Below are 18,529 nucleotides of genomic sequence, written 5' to 3'. Positions count from 1 at the left end.
ATGAATACGCTCTCAAATGTGCCATCCGAGGCAGAGTGTGTCCGCCACGTTCGGCACACGCGATAGTTCGCTGCTCTCTGATTGGTTGAATCGTTTTTTGGACATAGCTCGGTAAGTAATTGTCCGATTAATATGAAACCTTGAAAAGGCACATCCTCGGGTCCCCAGCAATATACCTGGCAAGTTAAAAGTATATCGGACCCGTGGTTGTCGAGAAACAGCGGTCACAGACAAACAAACGTACAAACGTACAAACGTACAAACAGAGATTACTGGAATTATAGATAGATGGAGAAGACAAATTAATAATTTGGTCAAAGGGTCAAAGGTCAGCATCAAGCTATCCTGCCATCAATGCCTGGTCTTTCAATGAGATCTATTAAAATACCAACTCGACTCGACTCTCCTTAGATCTCAATCATTAATCCATCCCGTGTGCAGCAGGAGACGGGGTTTTGCAATCACTTCTGTATATTTGTCTGTCTGTATGTGTGTGTGTGTGTGTGTGTGTGTGTGTGTGTGTGTGTGTGTGTGTGTCTGTATGTGTGTGTGTGTGTGTTGTTACGAGGTCCTCCCCTATCCCCTGGTCTCGGTAAACCTCTGAACCCCGAGAGGGTCCCCGGCAGAAAGATATGTTATCCTTGGTTGAAATCAATCAATAATGAAACCCTCAATGAAACCATCAAATGAAACAATCAAATCAATAATATGAAACCACACCAAGGGTTATGAACAAACAATAATATATTATAAATCACACCGGAATCACGACACAAATAATAATAGCAGTTCACCCTACAATCACTATCTTAAGATGGTACCACCTTATCTAGTCCTTTAACCCAAACTCACGGCACTCCCCCAATGTCTCTGTACCCCTCCAAGGTGAAGTCGATTCGCTCCAACGATCGTTGGATCAATGTCCGATCAAAATCAATTGAGGCGTGGACGATCGAAGCAACCCAGAGGTCACGTGGTCCAACACCCAGCAAAATAGCGGTGGAATGGAAAACCTCCCAAAGACGCGCTCCGACGTACACGTTTGCGGTTCAATCAGCGAGTCTCCTTATAATCCTCAAAAGCCACTTTCTTGCACAGCCGTCCCCGGCAACCCACCGGGGTATAATGCCCGGCCGACGCGACAAAAACCTTTTTCATTGAAGGCAGCGCGCGTGGCGAAATGGCGGACGGCTTTCACTCGAGCCGGGGCTTCGAGGCAAGGATACTCCGGAACCTCAATGCAGATACCCGACTATGCCGGCTCCACAGCACTCCAGCGATATCACCTATCGCACGAACTTCCTTTCAAGGACTCAAAGTTCACTCGCACTGTACGCTCGACTGCTCGGGACGGAGCTTCAACCAAGATCGTCTTTTTACTTCTCTCCACGCCTTCCTCTTCTTTTTCCTTTTTCCTTCCGGGCCACGATCCGATTTCCTGTCTCATTTTTACCATGAGCGCTTTTCCCCTTTTAACCACAATAACCATTTCCCTTAAACAACAATACCCATAATACTTAGAACCCACAATAATAATAATAACAGCAGTAATAATAATAAGTGCCGAATCCGTAACAGTGTGTGTGTGTGTGTGTGTGTGTGTGTGTGTGTGTGTGTGTGTGTGTGTGTGTGTGTGTGTGTGTGTGTCTGTCCTGGCCATACCTTTTTACCATTTGAGCTATTGTCACCAAATTTTCACTAAATTGCTTTATCTTACTATAATTCACCAAATGTCCGTCCATCTGTCTGTCTGTTCGAAGGTACTGTAAAAACTGCTGAACCGATCTCAACGATATTTTGGGTGGATAATCCTGGGATCTCCAGGAGTAAAATAGGCTATTTAGTTTTCCCAATTTCAGCTTTAGTCTCCAGCATTCTCAGTTTTGGACTCACGCATAACATTCGCGTTTGCATAACGTTCATTGTTCTCATTGTGACGATGTTGTTTTCCCGGGTGCCGCACGAACGGCTGCACCGATCGCTGCACAGTTCCACCAATCAAACTCGGTGACCTCGGACAAAGACCTTTTATAAGGACACGGGTTGAATCCCTGTTTGAGAGAATTCTAACCCATTTCAACTGAAGGAAATACGTATCGGGAGTACATACGACATAGCGATTGTGAACACGATTAGTTTAATCTCCACATGAGAGAATTCCACATAGCTATTTGGGCGGTGAATATGCTAACAGATTGCTGTCTCCATCGATCTTGCCAAGGCCGTAATACCTATCGGCTCAAAATCCTTTTAACTGTTGATTTGGTAGTTTTTACAATGAAGGAAACACGTATCGGGAGTACATACGACATCGGGAGTACTAACTGCACGCGTCTTCAGTATCAAGCTTAAAACTCTCATGGCGCATCTGAAGAGCGGAATGCTTGGAGAAGTGGTGGGCTACTTCGGCATGAAGGAGGATCAGAAACGTGGACTCCGACACTGCCACATCCTGCTGATACTTGCTCACGCATGTCGTTATTTTCCCGGGTGCCGCACAAACGGCTGCACCGATCGAGATTTAACGGATGTTTATATGAATCGTTTAAAATAAAAACAAGCCTTCAATTTCTGATATTTAGCCTTTTCATTTGGGCATCCCAATTGAAGCCCCACCCGTAGGGTGGGTACCGTTGCTAGTAATGATAATACGGAGAAGGTCAAAATGTCAAAGGTCAGTGTCACATAAAATCATCAATTTCCATCCAATTGACCTGAAATTTTAGAAATTGCATTTGGGTAACTGAATTTGCTCACCAATCAAAAGATAGAAGCTGCTTGTTACTTGCAAAATCGAAGATTTTTCAAGTATATTGGTCGGTTGTGTTTGTGGTTCTGTCTGTCTGTTTGTTTGTCTGTTTGTTTGTCACCGGCCTACAGGTCACAATTCTAAACCAATCGTCACGAAACTTCACCAAGTTGTATAGGTCGTCCCAATTGAGAAGCCTAATGTTTTTGGGGTCAAAAAGTCAAAAGGTCAACATAGACCAAAGGTCACCAAATTTGCCAAATTTCTAAAATCCTCAATTTTCATCCGATTGACTTGAAATTTGAAGAGGACTTGCACATCTGGACACTGAATTCAACCACCAAGTATATTTGAGGTCAACATAGGCCAAAAGGTCAACATGGACCAGATTTCTAAAATCCTCAATTTTCATCCGATTGACTTGAAATTTGAAAAGGACTTGCATATCTGGTCACTGAATTCAACCACGAAGTATATTTGAGGTCAACATAGGCCAAAAGGTCAACATATGCCAAATTTCTAAAATCCTCAATTTTCATCCGATTGACTTGAAATTTGAAGACGACTTGCATATCTGGTCACTGAATTCAACCACCAAGTATATTTGAGGTCAACATAGGCCAAAAGGTCAACATAGGCCATATTTGTAAAATCCTCAATTTTCATTCAATTGACTTGAAAATTGAACAGCATTTGCACATTGAGTCACTAAATAGGGAAACGAACTATTTTTGAGGTCAAAAGATCAAAGGTCAACTCAAGGTCAACCTTCCAAAATTATCATTTTTCATCTGAAAAATCGTCACTTTTCTTCTTGTTGACCCAAGCTATGATTAAGATTGTCAATTTGAATCTTGATGAAATGGACAATTTGCTGTATCAATGGAATTTTTTTTCTTGGGGGTGGGGGGAGGATTTTGCATGTATCGTGCTCCGCATGACACCTTCTTGTTTTTTTTGTTTGTTTTTTTTAGATCAAAAGGTCAAAGTTCAGGATCACAAAATCGTCAATTTCCATCCTATTGACTTGAAATTTGAGCAGGGTTTGCATATTTGGTCACTGAAGCCTATTGATTTTTAGTTTAAAAGGTGAAGGTCGCTGAACATCGTCAATTTTTTTGTATAATTTTAGCTGCTTTCGTCATGTTTATCATGCTGAAGAAGAAGAAGTCCGAATACAAAGTGGACGCGGATGGGCTTCAATTTAATTTATTCAATATTCGTGAAGATCCGAACCTGGATCCGGATCCAAAAGATTTTAAAGTGATTCTTCTCCGTTGGGTGATAGGGTTAAAACCGATATATAGCACGATATCTCAAAAATGTCATGGACAGATTCGGATGAAACTTTGTGGACAGGTTGGATGTCTCCTAAAGAGAAATTGATTCGATTTTGTTGGATATCCACATCTGGATCCGGATATGAGAATTTTTAAAGTGATTCTTCACCATTGAGATATGGGTCCAAAAACGATATATAACATGACATTTCAAAAAGTTATGATGTTATGACAAAACTTGGTGAATGAGTTGGTTAGGTGACACGAACAAGCCGAATGGATTTTGGTTGAGGTCCGAATCCAGATCCGTTCAGGGATACATACATAAACTGTTGAGCCTGGCAGAGGTATACTCTCAACCAAATGCCATTCCAGTTTTAAATTGTTTCTGCCAAACTTTAGAATATCAATGCAACAAGTAGAACAAAAGTTTTTTAAAGAGCAAGGCACATGGCGAAATTCACAGTAATGCTCAGGGACAAAATACTTGTAAAGAATAATGGTATCTGGCATTTTCCAATATTATGTTGAGAATATCATTGTTTTTCTCTTTCTCTGTCCCATCCTCTGTTTAAATGTAAATGCATTGAGTCTCCAGTGAAATGCATTCACATATATCCATCAATTACATCCATCAGTGATATAAAACATTTGGAAGGTAATTGAACAAATACAGGAGGATATAAACATGTAATTCAGTGTGTGGTCGAGACAGCAATCAAAATGATATTGCAGGGCTTTCCATGTGCTACCTGCCCTATATGTATATGGGCCACAAAATGCACTCCACAACTGAAATAATAGAGTTAGTGAGGCAATGATCAATGCCTGTCCAGCAGACGACAAATACAATTAGAGGCCACAATCGCTTTGCTTATAGACTGAACACATTGTGAAATGGCATTGACCAGATCCTGGATTGCTAAAGACGATTTTCTTGGCAATGCATGCCACTGAAATTAAATTAAATTACTTCCACTGCCAGTCCATTTGTGCATACTCGCTCTGAAAATACATCCTGCTCTGAAAACCAATAGCAACAGCATAAATAACCACCTTTAGAGGCCATTTTTCCCTGCAAAGCGGGGGTTGGCCTTTTTCGGGAACCGTGGTTGTTGTTGTTTTTCGGTCCCCTTTTTGAAGCAATGTTTTACGGCCGGATGCCCTTCCTGACGCCAACCCTTTTTGCCACCTTTAGCGACAAACAGGGAATTACCAGTGAACTGGTACTCAACACCAGCAACAGCATGTTGCAACATGTCATGTCAACATGTTGCAACATGTTGCAACATGTCAACATGTTGCAACATGTTGCAACATGTCAACATGTTGTCATGTCAACATGTCAACATGTTGCAGCATGTCAGCAGCAACAGCATGCTGGTACCATCAACAGTAAATAGCAACAGCATGCAACACCGAAATGAAAAAACAGCAGGATTTGGCCGAAAGACGGAGAATGCAAAGCAACAAGAAACCAAATTTGTTTTTTAGAATCAACAGAATTTTTAGAACTTTTAGAATCAACAACAAGAAACCTGATCTTACAGTATTCTTTGTAAAAGGATGCTTTATAAAAAGGTGATGTATATTTACAGGTGTCCATACATTTACTTCCTGAAAGTGAAGAGGTTTTCATCAGGCTCTCCAGAAGGACCTGAATTGTTGTACCCAATGTTACATTCCTGATATAGGTAAGGGTATCTTAGCGGTATGCACATTCCCCTTCGAGCTGTCTATCCTGGGTTTGAATCCTGACACAGCTATTAACTCTCATCCTGGTTAAATACCAATTCCTGAAACTTAATTTGAACATCAGGCCTGGCCAGCCATTTGGTGAAAGACTTGGGCGAAACATTTTCCCCAGCTGACCCCACAATAATGTAGGAATAATTGAGTCCATTAAAATAAGTAGTAGTAGTTGGAGTTGTATTCATGATATGCGAGTAAAAATAACACAAGAGTATCATTAGTGTCTGCTCAAAGTGTTGGCAAACGTATGATATTGATTAAAACTAAATATCTCATGGTTATTGGATAGATATGGAAAATAATTATATAACAATTTAAATTAAATATCTGCGATCATAAAGGGAAAGCCTCCATTCCCACGATACAATGATGGCAATATTATTTTCGGACGAAAATACGACCTTTACCCTCACCATTTACGGATAGAGTATAACTTAAGAAAATGTGGTCCTATCTACAGTCTGTCCATGAAACTCAACATCATGAAAATCGGAGGAAAATTATTCAAGTTATCATCAAAAAACGTGTTTTTAGTTAATTCGATCATAATAATCAGATAAAAGTAGGTCAAGGAAACGAAATAAATATCTGGTTTTTCTTCAGTGCAGGTACGCTATTATGACGCAAGAAAATCTGGGGAGGTCAAGCGGTTTTTGAGATATGCATTGGCAAAACGCGTTTTTTTTTCAAACTGCCATTTGACCTTGACCTTTAACCTGAAGGGTGTAATTAAGTGTAAATGTGACTCTAGGCTTTCTAGAGGGAAATTTCGATCCAATCGGACAAACCTTAGTCGAGTTTTGGTAAAGAATATTAAATTGTATATAATTAGATCATGACCTTAAAATAGGTCAAGGTCAAAAAAATGTCAACCCCACATACTTTCTATTCCTATTCTTGATGCAAAATTTAATTCTGAACGTCTTAGCCAGATCCGAGAAACAGATTGGAAATTGGCAGGAAAAAGGGAGAAAAACATAAATGGTGGATTAATACTCCAAGGAATGAATGAATGAATGAAAAAATAGAAAAAATAAGAAAATAATAACAAAAAATACCATTAAAATAATACTCCTAGGCCCTAATTCTCCTATTTTTAATACTTCCCCCTAGGACCTAGGGGGAACCACTAAAAATGAAAAAATAGAAAAAATAAGAAAATAATAATAGAAAATACCATTAAAAATAATACTCCTAGTGGGAAGCACTAAAAATGAAAAAATAGGAATATAATAATAAAAAATACCATTAAAAATAATACTCCTAGGGGTATCCACTAAAAATGAAAAATAGAAAAAATAAGAAAATAGTAATAGAAAATACCATTAAAAATAATACTCCTAGGGGGAACCACTAAAAATGAAAAAATAGAAAAAATAAGAAAATAGTAATGGAAAATACCATCTATATAATAATACCGTAAGGACTCGACTTTGTTATCCCTTTTACGCCGCACCCAGTGACCCGATGCCCATGGCACTAATGGATTTACCATCTACGAACTGCGCTCTTTGTTTATGACGTACAGCCACACTCGAAAAATCTGAATTAGTCGACTTTGGGGCCCAAAAGCATCCGATTAACTGCCGATACAACGCCATCTTACGACGCCATCGTATTGGCGTCTGCTGGGCGAAGGGGATGCGAGCCGTCCGCTGATTGGACAGTTGAGTGGTGTGAACATGGGTGGTGTGAACCAAATGGTCTTTTTATTCCCTTGAACATTTTAAATTAGGATATATAAGGAAACGTCTTTATCGTCATTTTAATAAAGTTAAATGGAGTGACGTTTTGGAAACGTTTTTTGAAGTTTGAAGTTTTTTCGAATCGAAGTGAAGAAGTTTTTGAAGTTTTGATTTTGGAAACGTTAAATGGAGAAACAGTTTCACAGGAAGAGAATGCGATGCGATGAAGAAGAATCCATCTTTATTTTATTTTTTTGAACCACAAAAGATTGAAGCTCCACGAGGTCAAGAATGTGAAACTACGTGAATGTAATGAAATAAAAATATACATAAACGACACAGTTCTATGGAATTTTAAATCGATTCATTTTCACATGAAGAAAATGAGGCGCAGATGAAGAAGATGACTGCATCACCGGAATTCACCTCAGGTTTTTGGCGTATCTTTCAAGTTGTCGTGATTTTGTGAAAATCCTGAATATTCCTTTGGTTTTGTCGACACGTTTTGCTGAGAAGACGATCAACAAAACATTTTCCGTTTTTGATTGACAGGTTACAAATGTGTTCTTGAATAGCCGAAATGTCGCGTTTTTTAATTCAAGTTGAATAGGTCTTGAGGCCTTTATTAATAATTTATATAACAATACCGTAAGGACTCGACTTTGTTATCCCTTTTACGGCACACCCAGTGACCCGATGCCCATGGCACTAATGGATTTACGATCTACGAACCGCGCTCTTTGTTTATCACGTACAGCCATACTCGAAAAATCTGAATTAGCCAACGTTGGGGCCCAAAAGCATCCGATTAACTGCCGATACGACGCCATCTTACGACGCCATCGTATTGGCGTCTGCTGGGCGAAGGCGAAGCAAGCCGTCCGCTGATTGGACAGGCAAAGGCGAAAGCAAGCCGTCCACTGAGTGGACAATCCAGAGCATGCATTTGTGCCGGTGTCGGCGATCGTTGTTCATATACGCACTCTTCATTCTCATCTTTCTTCCTAACTCTTACTCGGACAAGCAAATCCCCTATGCCATCCATAATGGTACACTCTATCCATACACCACATCCTCCCTTCCGTGGATGTTCCACGGGTTTCAGCTAGTTAAAAATAATACTCCTAGGGGGAACCACTAAAAATGAAAAAACAGAAAAAATAAGAAAATAGTAATAGAAAATACCATTAAAAATAATACTCCTAGGGGGAACCACAAAAATGAAAAAATACCAAAAATAAGAAGATAATAATTAAAAATACCATTAAAAATTGGGGGCACTAATTGTAGAAACAAACCCTAAAACATTTATAAGCCCCCCTCCCCTATCCTATTGAGGTAGGCTTACATACCCAAACAATTTGCCAAGTACTACAGTGTATGGAATAAAATCACAAACACCGAAGCAAAGGTAATGGTTTTACAGTTTCTCTCGCGTGGCTGCACATTTCCTTTATCTTTGGCTATTCTCCCAAACATTAGAGGCAATATCCGGCAATAATTTAATGGAGCATACTTCAGATTTAATTAGTATATATATATATATATATATATATATATATATATATATATATAGTTACGGTTTTTAGAACCTTCACTTTGTAAATTTTAGTAAATGTTCCCTTATAAATGATCCCCTGTAGATATCCCCATCAATAGGCTTTATTAAAGATCACACCCTAGTTAGTCCATGTACAACATGTAGAGCACCATAGGACCTCTCTGTAGTTATTTCATTATTATGTGTTTCAGTTAAGGATCTGTTCCCAATAGTTGAATCTGCGTTGCATTAATCAAATAAGATAGGCCCCTTCAATCTCCCCAACCATCGCTTCCCGTGCTTCAAAGTGAAGTAGCGGTAGGGCAGCGTTCGCTGCCGTTTGCCTTGGGCTGTTTGCTGGCACCAAGCCGCCATTACGCACGCGGTCTCAAGCCGAGGAAAAAGGGGGCGGGACACCAGAACAAGGTGTGGCACGTCAACTCACCATCAGAGGTGGAGCCAGCGAGCCCTTGTCGGCCAACCAGGGCTGAGGTGAGCCGACCGGTAGGCGTGTCATCGGAGCCGGCGGCTTGATACAACAACGGACAATAAAAGCGGCTGCGAGGGACTGCTTCAGGAGATGAGGTGAGAAGGAGATCAGAGGAGAGGAGAGATAAGTGCGAAGGATCGTGAGGCAGAAGAGTGGGCCAGCTGACATTACGCCATCTATTCACGTTGTCAGCCCGCGTGAACATATACTGTACGTGCAGCTGCCGCCGGGTTTTTCGCCTCAAGCCCGGAGCGTGGACCGGAGCGTGGACTGGAGCCAACCTCGATGCTGTGCATTTTCCCAGACCTTCCTGCCCTGCCAGCCTGCCTGGACCTTCTCCTCCTTCCAGCCATTCCTTCCTGCCAATCCCTATTCGTCTGTTTGTTCTGTTGGGGCGTTGATAATATAAGACTGTTTTAAGGCTTGCCCTGTGTCCTTTTGCTCTTCTTCTTCTGTATATTACTTTCGTTTCCTCTTCTTTGGGTTTTTGTATAGAATTAATAAACCCACTCTTTGTTCTTCTTATTTTCTGGGTTTTCTCTTATTCGATCATTTGCGTTCTTTCTTTCGATTGAGTACCTGGGGCACGATTCGGCCAACGCTATAATCGGGTTTAGTCTCTTGTTTACGGCCCGAGTCGCAGCTCGCTTCACTCGGCGCATCCAATCACGCTTTGGCCCGGGTGGGAGTATCTCCTCGCTTACGGATTGGTGGTGGTAATTAGGTAGTAGGACAGATTGGGCTTACAACCCTCCTCACCACCGACCGGAAGTGACGTCATACCCCCAGGACCGGTCGCACGGCCAGCTTAACAGGACAAGGGGATTAACCCCCCCTTGCTAACGGGAGTGCCGTCCCCCGGATCCGTAACAATATATATATATATATTGGGACCGCAGGGGCACACTGAAACTACGGAGCTCGCGACGCGGCCTTGCTTCCTTCTCACCACGGACTGAGAGCACGGTCATTGGATGCTCAAAAACGTTAATTCCAGGAATTGTACGGCTCCGGAAAGATACAAACGTTGATCTCGATTAACCCACACGAGGTTTTGGACAACTGCTGGCCTCTTGGAAGCTGAAGGCCGCATTGGGCTTGACGGTAGATAATCGAAAGGAGGCCGTCTAATCTGCTCGCCTCACGCTTGTTGTGTCTTCGACGCGCGGTGTTCGACACCGCCATTTTGGACCACTTCCCACATGAGTGGCTAACCCAGTTTCAACAGCCGCCAAGCTCCTGAAAGTACTCTTTGGGACGCCAAGCTAAGTGCCGGCTGAAGGGGTTTATTTTCATTTTATCTTTCCCTTGACGCCGAGGAGTTCTGGAAATCTCGCAAGATTGTGAAAGAAAACATCTGTCATTATTTACTTTTAACAATGCGTATAAAGCAAGTCATATAAAGCATCGGGGCCTGGCGAAGCGTGCGGGCGGACGGAGGGCTTCCTCGTGCCGGAGCTTGGAGCCGCGTGTGGACGGTGGACAAGACGACGGACAGATACCACATTTCCCCACACGAGGTTTTGGACAACTGCTGGGCTCTTGGAAGCTGAAGGCCGCATTGGACTTGACGGTAGAGAATCAAAAGGAGGCCGTCTAATCTGCTCGCCTCACGCTTGTTGTGTCTTCGACGCGCGGTGTTCTACAAAGCCATTTTGGACCACTTCCCGCATGAGTGGCTACCCCAGTTTCAACAGCCGCCAAGCTCCTGAAAGTACTCTTTGGGACGCCAAGCTAAGTGCCGGCTGAAGGGGTTTATTTTCATTTTATCTTTCCCTTGACGCCGCCCCCCCCCACCCCCCAGAATGTCCATGTTTTAAACGTTTCCCGGTGTGTACCCTGGATAAGAATAGGTACACCGTATCCCTGCGTGTCGTAAAAGACGACTAAGAGGGTTGGCGTCAGGAAGGGCATCCGGCCATAAAAACATTGCCTCAAAAAGGGAACCATGACAATTACAACTACATATGGGCAGGGTACAGCCCGAAGTGGAGATCGGTTTCTGAGGTTTGGGACATGGAATGTAGGGACAATGACAGGGAGATCAGGAGAAGTGGTGGAAGTATTGGTCAGAAGAAGAGTGGACATATGTTGTGTGCAAGAGACGAGATGGAAGGGAAGTGGTGTGAGAATGGTGAAGGGTAGGCAGGGACAGAAATACAAGTTTGTGTGGCAAGGGTGCCTGGAGGGCGTGAATGGTGTTGGTGTCCTGTTTTCTGAGGAGTTTGTAGACAGTGTGGTGAGTGTGACGAGAGTGAGTGATAGGTTGATGATGGTGAAAATGATGATTGGAAAGCTCTTGGTGAACGTCATCTCGGGATATGCTCCGCAGGTTGGTCGAAGCGATGAAGAAAAGGACAAGTTCTGGTGTGCGATAGAGAAGCTGATGGAAAACGTGAAAGATGAGGAAGTTGTTGTGGTAGGAGGAGACCTAAATGGACACGTGGGAAGGAGTATGGATGGTTTTGACGGAGTTCATGGGGGTTACGGATATGGTGTGAGAAATGGAGAAGGTGAAAGGATTTTGGAGTTTGCTGATGGAGCTGATTTGTTGATTTGTAATACTCAGTTCCAGAAAGAGGATAATAAGCTTGTTACATACACGTCAGGTGGGTCGACGACAACCGTTGACTACCTGATGGTGCGTAGGCGAGATAGGGGGCACCTCCGGGACACAAAGGTGTTCCCGGGGGAGGAGGCTGTTTCACAGCACCACTTGGTTGTCTGCAACGTAAGGGTGAAAGGTGCGAGGAGAGCTCGGCGGGTGAAGTACCAACCGAGAATGAAGGTGTGGAGGTTGAAAGAGGTGACAGTAAGGGAGGCATTAAAAGAGAGGCTGAGTAGTTTCGAGGATGATGTGGTTGAGCTTGAAAGTGGTTGGATGTCGATGAAAGCTAGTCTGTTGGGACCCGTTGGTGAGGTATGTGGATGGACAAAAGGACCACCGAGGCACTCGGAAACATGGTGGTGGGATGATGAAGTTGGAAAGAGGATTGACGAGAAGAGGAAGAAGTTCAAGTAGTGGCTGAAGGCGAAGGGTACGGGAGCAGAAACAGCAGAGCATGAAAGTTATAAGGCAGCCAGGAAGGCTGCAAAGAAAGAGGTAGCAAAGGCGCAGGAGGCATGTAGGAAAATGTTCGGAGAACGCTTGGATTCGGAAGAGGGTCAGAAAGCAGTATTCAGGATTGCAAAGCAGATAGCGAAAGAGAGGTGTGATGTGATGGGGGTGAGTTGCTTGAAGGATGAAGTGGGACAAATCGTTGTCGACCCAGATGGAATTAAAGGAAGATGGAAAAGATATATGGAAATGCTGTTGAATACAGAGAATGAATGGGATGGCAACATAGAGAGTAACCCAGTTTTAGGACCGGCAGAGAGAAGATAACTGAGAAGGAAGTTGAGGAAGCGATAAAAGCAATGAAGGGTAGAAAAGCGGAGGGCCGACGGGAGTTGTGGGAGATATGTTGAAGGCAGCAGGAAGTTGGGGTGTGAAGAGAATGACAGAGATCTGTAATCTGGTGGTGAAAGAAGGCCGCATTCCAGTGGATTGGGAACTGAGTACCCTCGTCCCTCTATACAAGGGGAAAGGTGACCCTCTGGAGTGTGGCTCGTACCGAGCGATAAAGTTATTGGAGCATGGAATGAAGGTATTGGAAAGGGTGTTGGAGAGGAGGATAAGGAAGAAAGTGAAGATCGACGAAATGCAGTTTGGATTCATGCCAGGAAGAGGAATGACAGACGCGCTTTTCATTGTGAGGCAGTTGCAGGAGAAGTACATGGAGAAGAGGAAGAAGTTGTTTCTTGGGTTTGTTGATCTGGAGAAAGCATTCGATAGGGTACCACGCAAAGTATTGACATGGGCATTGAGGAAGTTAGGAGTGGAGGAATGGTTGATCAGAGTAGTGACGGCAATGTACAAAAGAGCGTGCACAGCTGTAAGGACGAAGGACGGGAACAGTGGTGAGTTTGAGGTGAAGGTGGGAGTGCATCAGGGGTCGGTACTAAGTCCACTACCATTTGTAGCTGTGATGGAGGTGCTGGCTCAGAACGTAAAGGAGGGTTTACCGTGGGAGTTGTTGTATGCAGATGATCTGGTGTTGATTGCGGAAAGTATGGATGGATTGAAGGAAAAGATGAACACGTGGAAGGAATGTATGGAGACAAAAGGTCTGAAGGTGAATATCGGAAAGACGAAGGTGATGGCAAGTGGTAAAGCATGTGGTGAGGTGGAAAGAACTGGGAAGTGGCCGTGTGCTGTGTGTAGGAAGGGTGTCGGAGTGAACTCCATTCAATGTACAATGTGCGCTGAGTGGGTTCATCAAAAATGTAGTGGTCTGAGAGGGTCATTAACCAGTGTGGCAGCTACATTCAAATGTAAGGTGTGCACAGAGGGTGCTGCAGATGGAGGAAATGTTGAGTTGGATCTTGGAGACGGCGTGAAGCTGGAAGGTGTGAAAACATTTTGCTACCTCGGAGACATGCTGAATGGAGAAGGTGGATCAGACTCGGCAACGGTTGCTCGAGTGAGATGTGCATGGAAGAAGTTTTGGGAACTGAGTGGCGTGCTGATGATGAGGGGAGTGTCATTGAAGCTGAAGGGAAAGGTGTATGTTGCATGTGTGAGAAGTGTTATGATTTATGGGAGCGAGACATGGGTAATGAACGTAGAGCAGCAACGAAGGTTGGAAAGGGTGGAAATGCGAATGGTTCGACAGATGTGCAGAGTATCGTTGAGAGAGAGGAAGACAAATGATGAATTGCGAAAGATGATGGGAATAGAGCCTGTGATTGATGCTGTGAAGAGGAACAGGTTGAGATGGTTTGGTCATGTGTTGAGGAAGGATGAAAGTGACTGGTTGAGAAGAGTGGTGGAAATGAATGTAGAAGGAAGCAGAGGACGGGGAAGACCGAGAAAGACTTGGCTAAAGATGGTGGAAGTAGAAATGCGGGCAAGTGGATTAACAAGGAGAGATGCAGAAAATAGGGCAAAATGGAGAAGATTGTCATGGGGACCGCAAGGCTAACCCCCGCTCTAGCAGGGAAAATGGCCTTTAAAATGCATGTTTTTGTTGTGTTGTATATATATATATATATATATATATATATATATATATATTATATATATATATATATATATATATATATATATAACTGTAAGAAATAGTAGAAACTCCAAAGTACGAGCAGGGCGTCTCATTTGTATTGAATAAATAATCGTTAGATTAAATAAGACGCGGACGTAGCTTCAGGACGTCGATCTTTAATTGTCGACAAGCTTTCGACCAACAAAGGTCTTCTGAGTCTACAAAAACAGCAGGCCTGTATATCAGTCAAGTATGTATGGTGATATGTGTGTGAGATGTGTGATGTGTGTATAAAATGCATACAGAAGGAAGAGCCACGCCAAAGTTCACTCACCAGCCCCAAGTTCAACGGAAGTGACCGTTTGCGTTACAGTTAGGGTGCACGTGCATATACAAATATAGAGATATACATACATAAACACACAAGCATATATTCATATCCCATTTATATTCATATAATATATTTATATATTTATATAAATGACATATAAAGGTAGAATGAATGAATGAATGAATGATGAATGAATGAATGAATGAATGGGTTACGGTTAACAATTTGATTGGGTTGATGTTGGAACATGCTTTAGGCATCAAAATTTATGCCATGAGGGACTTTTGTCCGAAGTTTGTGTATCCAAAAGGACTCACGTTTCAGAATCGTGGTGTGTGATCGATTTGTGATTGATTCAATGGCAGAGATCTGAATGTAATTTATAGAGTGATCCGGTTGATTAAAGTGTATCGTGTAAGGTAGAGATTTGCCCTGACTGGTGTGGAAGTTATTGATTTCTGACCGGGTGTTATTAAATCGTGTGTAGTGTATTTTCAGTTTTTCCAACATATTGTTTGGTGCACTTTTGGCAAGTGATTAGGTATATGACCCATGTAGATTTGCAGTTCATATAGGAGGTGCTGGGGAATTTTTGTCCAGTGCTAGAACTACAGAATTTGTTTCCTTCTAGTAAATGCTTGTGAATAATGCATTTGTTTGCTGTGCATTTATAGAAGCCAGGGATCCTAGTTTCTTTGTTGTGGGGCTGTGGGTGCTTTGCTTTTACCAAGAGGTCCCTGAGTGTCCGACCGCTATGTACCGCAAACTCAAGGTACCGCTATGGGTACCCCTGTTGCACCATCGTACGCTAACATCTTCATGGGAATGATAGAGGCCAAGATCAATGCACAACCTCATCACGGCATTTTGGAAAAATCCTGGGTACGTTATATTGATGACATCGTTATATTGATGACATCCAGTTCATCTGGTCAAAATCCCCCCGTAGTCTCACCCAATTCCAAAATGAATTAAATTTGATTCATCCGACCATCAAGTTCACATTCGACAGCTCACGGTCCGAAGTTCACTTTCTAGACACATCACTCACGCTTCAAAATAACAGACTCGAAACAGAACTATACACCAAACCAACAGACACTCACTCTTACCTTCTCCCTTCTTCATCTCATCCTAAACATACAATTGCAAGCATACCATACAGTCAAGCACTCAGAGTAAGACGCATTTGCTCAACAAAAATGGCAGAAGAAACTTCTCTCTGCCAATTAGAAACACACTTCATTGCAAGAAACTATGACCCTCACTCTGTGCAAGAAGCAATAACCCGAGCAAAACACATACCGAGAGCAGACCTTCTGACTTACAAACCCAAACCTGCAACTAACCGTGTCCCACTGGTAACCACCTACTCTGCTACCTCATCCCAATTGCCAAGTATTCTGAATAAGGCCCTTCCTCTCCTCCATCAATCAGAAACACTCGGCACCACATTTCCTCAACCTCCACTAACATCATTTCGACGTGGTCGGACACTCAGGGACCTCTTGGTAAAAGCAAAGCACCCACAGCCCCACAACAAAGAAACTAGGATCCCTGGCTTCTATAAATGCACAGCAAACAAATGCATTATTCACAAGCATTTACTAGAAGGAAACAAATTCTGTAGTTCTAGCACTGGACAAAAATTCCCCATCACCTCCTATATGAACTGCAAATCTACATGGGTCATATACCTAATCACTTGCCAAAAGTGCACCAAACAATATGTTGGAAAAACTGAAAATACACTCTACATACGATTTAATAACACCCGGTCAGAAATCAATAACTTCCACACCAGTCAGGGCAAATCTCTACCTTACACGATACACTTTAATCAACCGGATCACTCTATAAATGACATTCAGATCTCTGCCATTGAATCAATCACAAATCGATCACACACCACGATTCTGAAACGTGAGTCCTTTTGGATACACAAACTTCGGACAAAAGTCCCTCATGGCATAAATTTTGATGACTAAAGCATGTTCCCACATCAACCCAATCAAATTGTTAACCGTAACCCATTCATTCATTCATTCATTCATTCATCATTCATTCATTCATTCATTCATTCTACCTTTATATGTCATTTATATAAATATATAAATATATTATATGAATATAAATGGGATATGAATATATGCTTGTGTGTTTATGTATGTATATCTCTATATTTGTATATGCACGTGCACCCTAACTGTAACGCAAACGGTCACTTCCGTTGAACTTGGGGCTGGTGAGTGAACTTTGGCGTGGCTCTTCCTTCTGTATGCATTTTATACACACATCACACATCTCACACACATATCACCATACATACTTGACTGATATACATGCCTGATGTTTTTGTAGACTCAGAGCAGACCTTTGTTGGTCGAAAGCTTGTCGACAATTAAAGATCGACGTCCTGAAGCTACGTCCGCGTCTTATTTAATCTAACGATAATTATATATATATATATATATATATATATATATATATATATATATTTATATATATATATATATATATATATATATATATCAGAGTTGCTATTTAATGTACAGATAGACACAGACAATACATTGTACATGGTGTTTCAAAAGTCCGGAATCGAAGGGATATTTATTTTACAATTTTATTACAATAATTGCTCACATTGTGAATTGATGCGTGGTGCACATCAATTCTTGTATATAGGTATATTAACATTGACACATCGATTCTAGCAAATTCGTATCTGATTTCAATTTGGAGATCTGCAAGAGTGCGTGGTCTCATGGAAAAATCCACTGGTTTCAGGTGTCCCCAAAGAAAAAGGTCAGGTGGCATTAAATCTCTACTGCGTGGGAGCATTGTATTGGTCCATGACATCCCACCAACCTCAAAGTAATCGTCTCAAAATAAAAAATAAATATATATTTCCTCTGATTCCACACTTTCGAAACACCTTTTGAAATCATATATGGGATATACGTACACAATGCACATAGGCAACACACCTTATATACAGGTAAGTTCTGATGCCATTTTGTTATTAAATCCGAGCAGCAGAGCTGGTCATGTAGTACAGGTTTACTTTAGGGAATGCTATTTTGTATTAATAACATTCATCACATTAATCATTAATCCCAGAACATCTACCATATAAAACACAATGTGTGTTTGTACATTTGTACAGATGTCTGCTGTCTGGACCCCATCATAAGAGTAGGTTTTTAAAGTTTTCAGTAGGGTTTTAGTGGGGATTTGAGTAGGGTTTTAAAGGCCAATATTTCAACATGACTGTGTGTTCACAATGGTCAAACGACCCAAAAGACCCTGAGGACTCAAACGACCCATAACATCTCGATGACTCAAAAGTCCCCGAGGACCCAAAATACCCCAAAGATCCAGAAGAACCCAAGTGTTCCAATGACCCAAAATATCCCGAGGACCCTGAAGACCCAAGAGACTCAGAGGACTCGAAAGACTCTGAGGACCAAAAAGACCCCAAATACCCTTGAAGATCCCGATGACCCTTAAAGACTCAGAAGATCGAAAATACCCCCGAATACCCAAAAGACCCTGAAGACCCAAAATATGGAAAAGACCCTGATGTCCCAAAATACTCAAAAGACTCAAAAGGCT

The 18,529-nt window shown here is 42.1% G+C and overlaps 1 protein-coding gene across 2 annotated transcripts in view; it reads right to left on the bottom strand.

Annotated features, from left to right (window-relative positions):
- Positions 1 to 18,529, bottom strand: part of LOC137436464 (plasma membrane calcium-transporting ATPase 2-like) — a 244,394-nt gene that overhangs the window by 173,641 nt on the left and 52,224 nt on the right. The window lies entirely within an intron of this gene.

Source organism: Myxine glutinosa, chromosome 11, assembly GCF_964187855.1.
Source record: "Myxine glutinosa chromosome 11, kmMyxGlut1.1, whole genome shotgun sequence".
NCBI classification, from domain to species: Eukaryota; Metazoa; Chordata; class Myxini; order Myxiniformes; family Myxinidae; genus Myxine; species Myxine glutinosa.
Note: the sequence above shows the minus strand (reverse complement) of the source record. Positions and strands in the feature narration are given on the sequence as shown.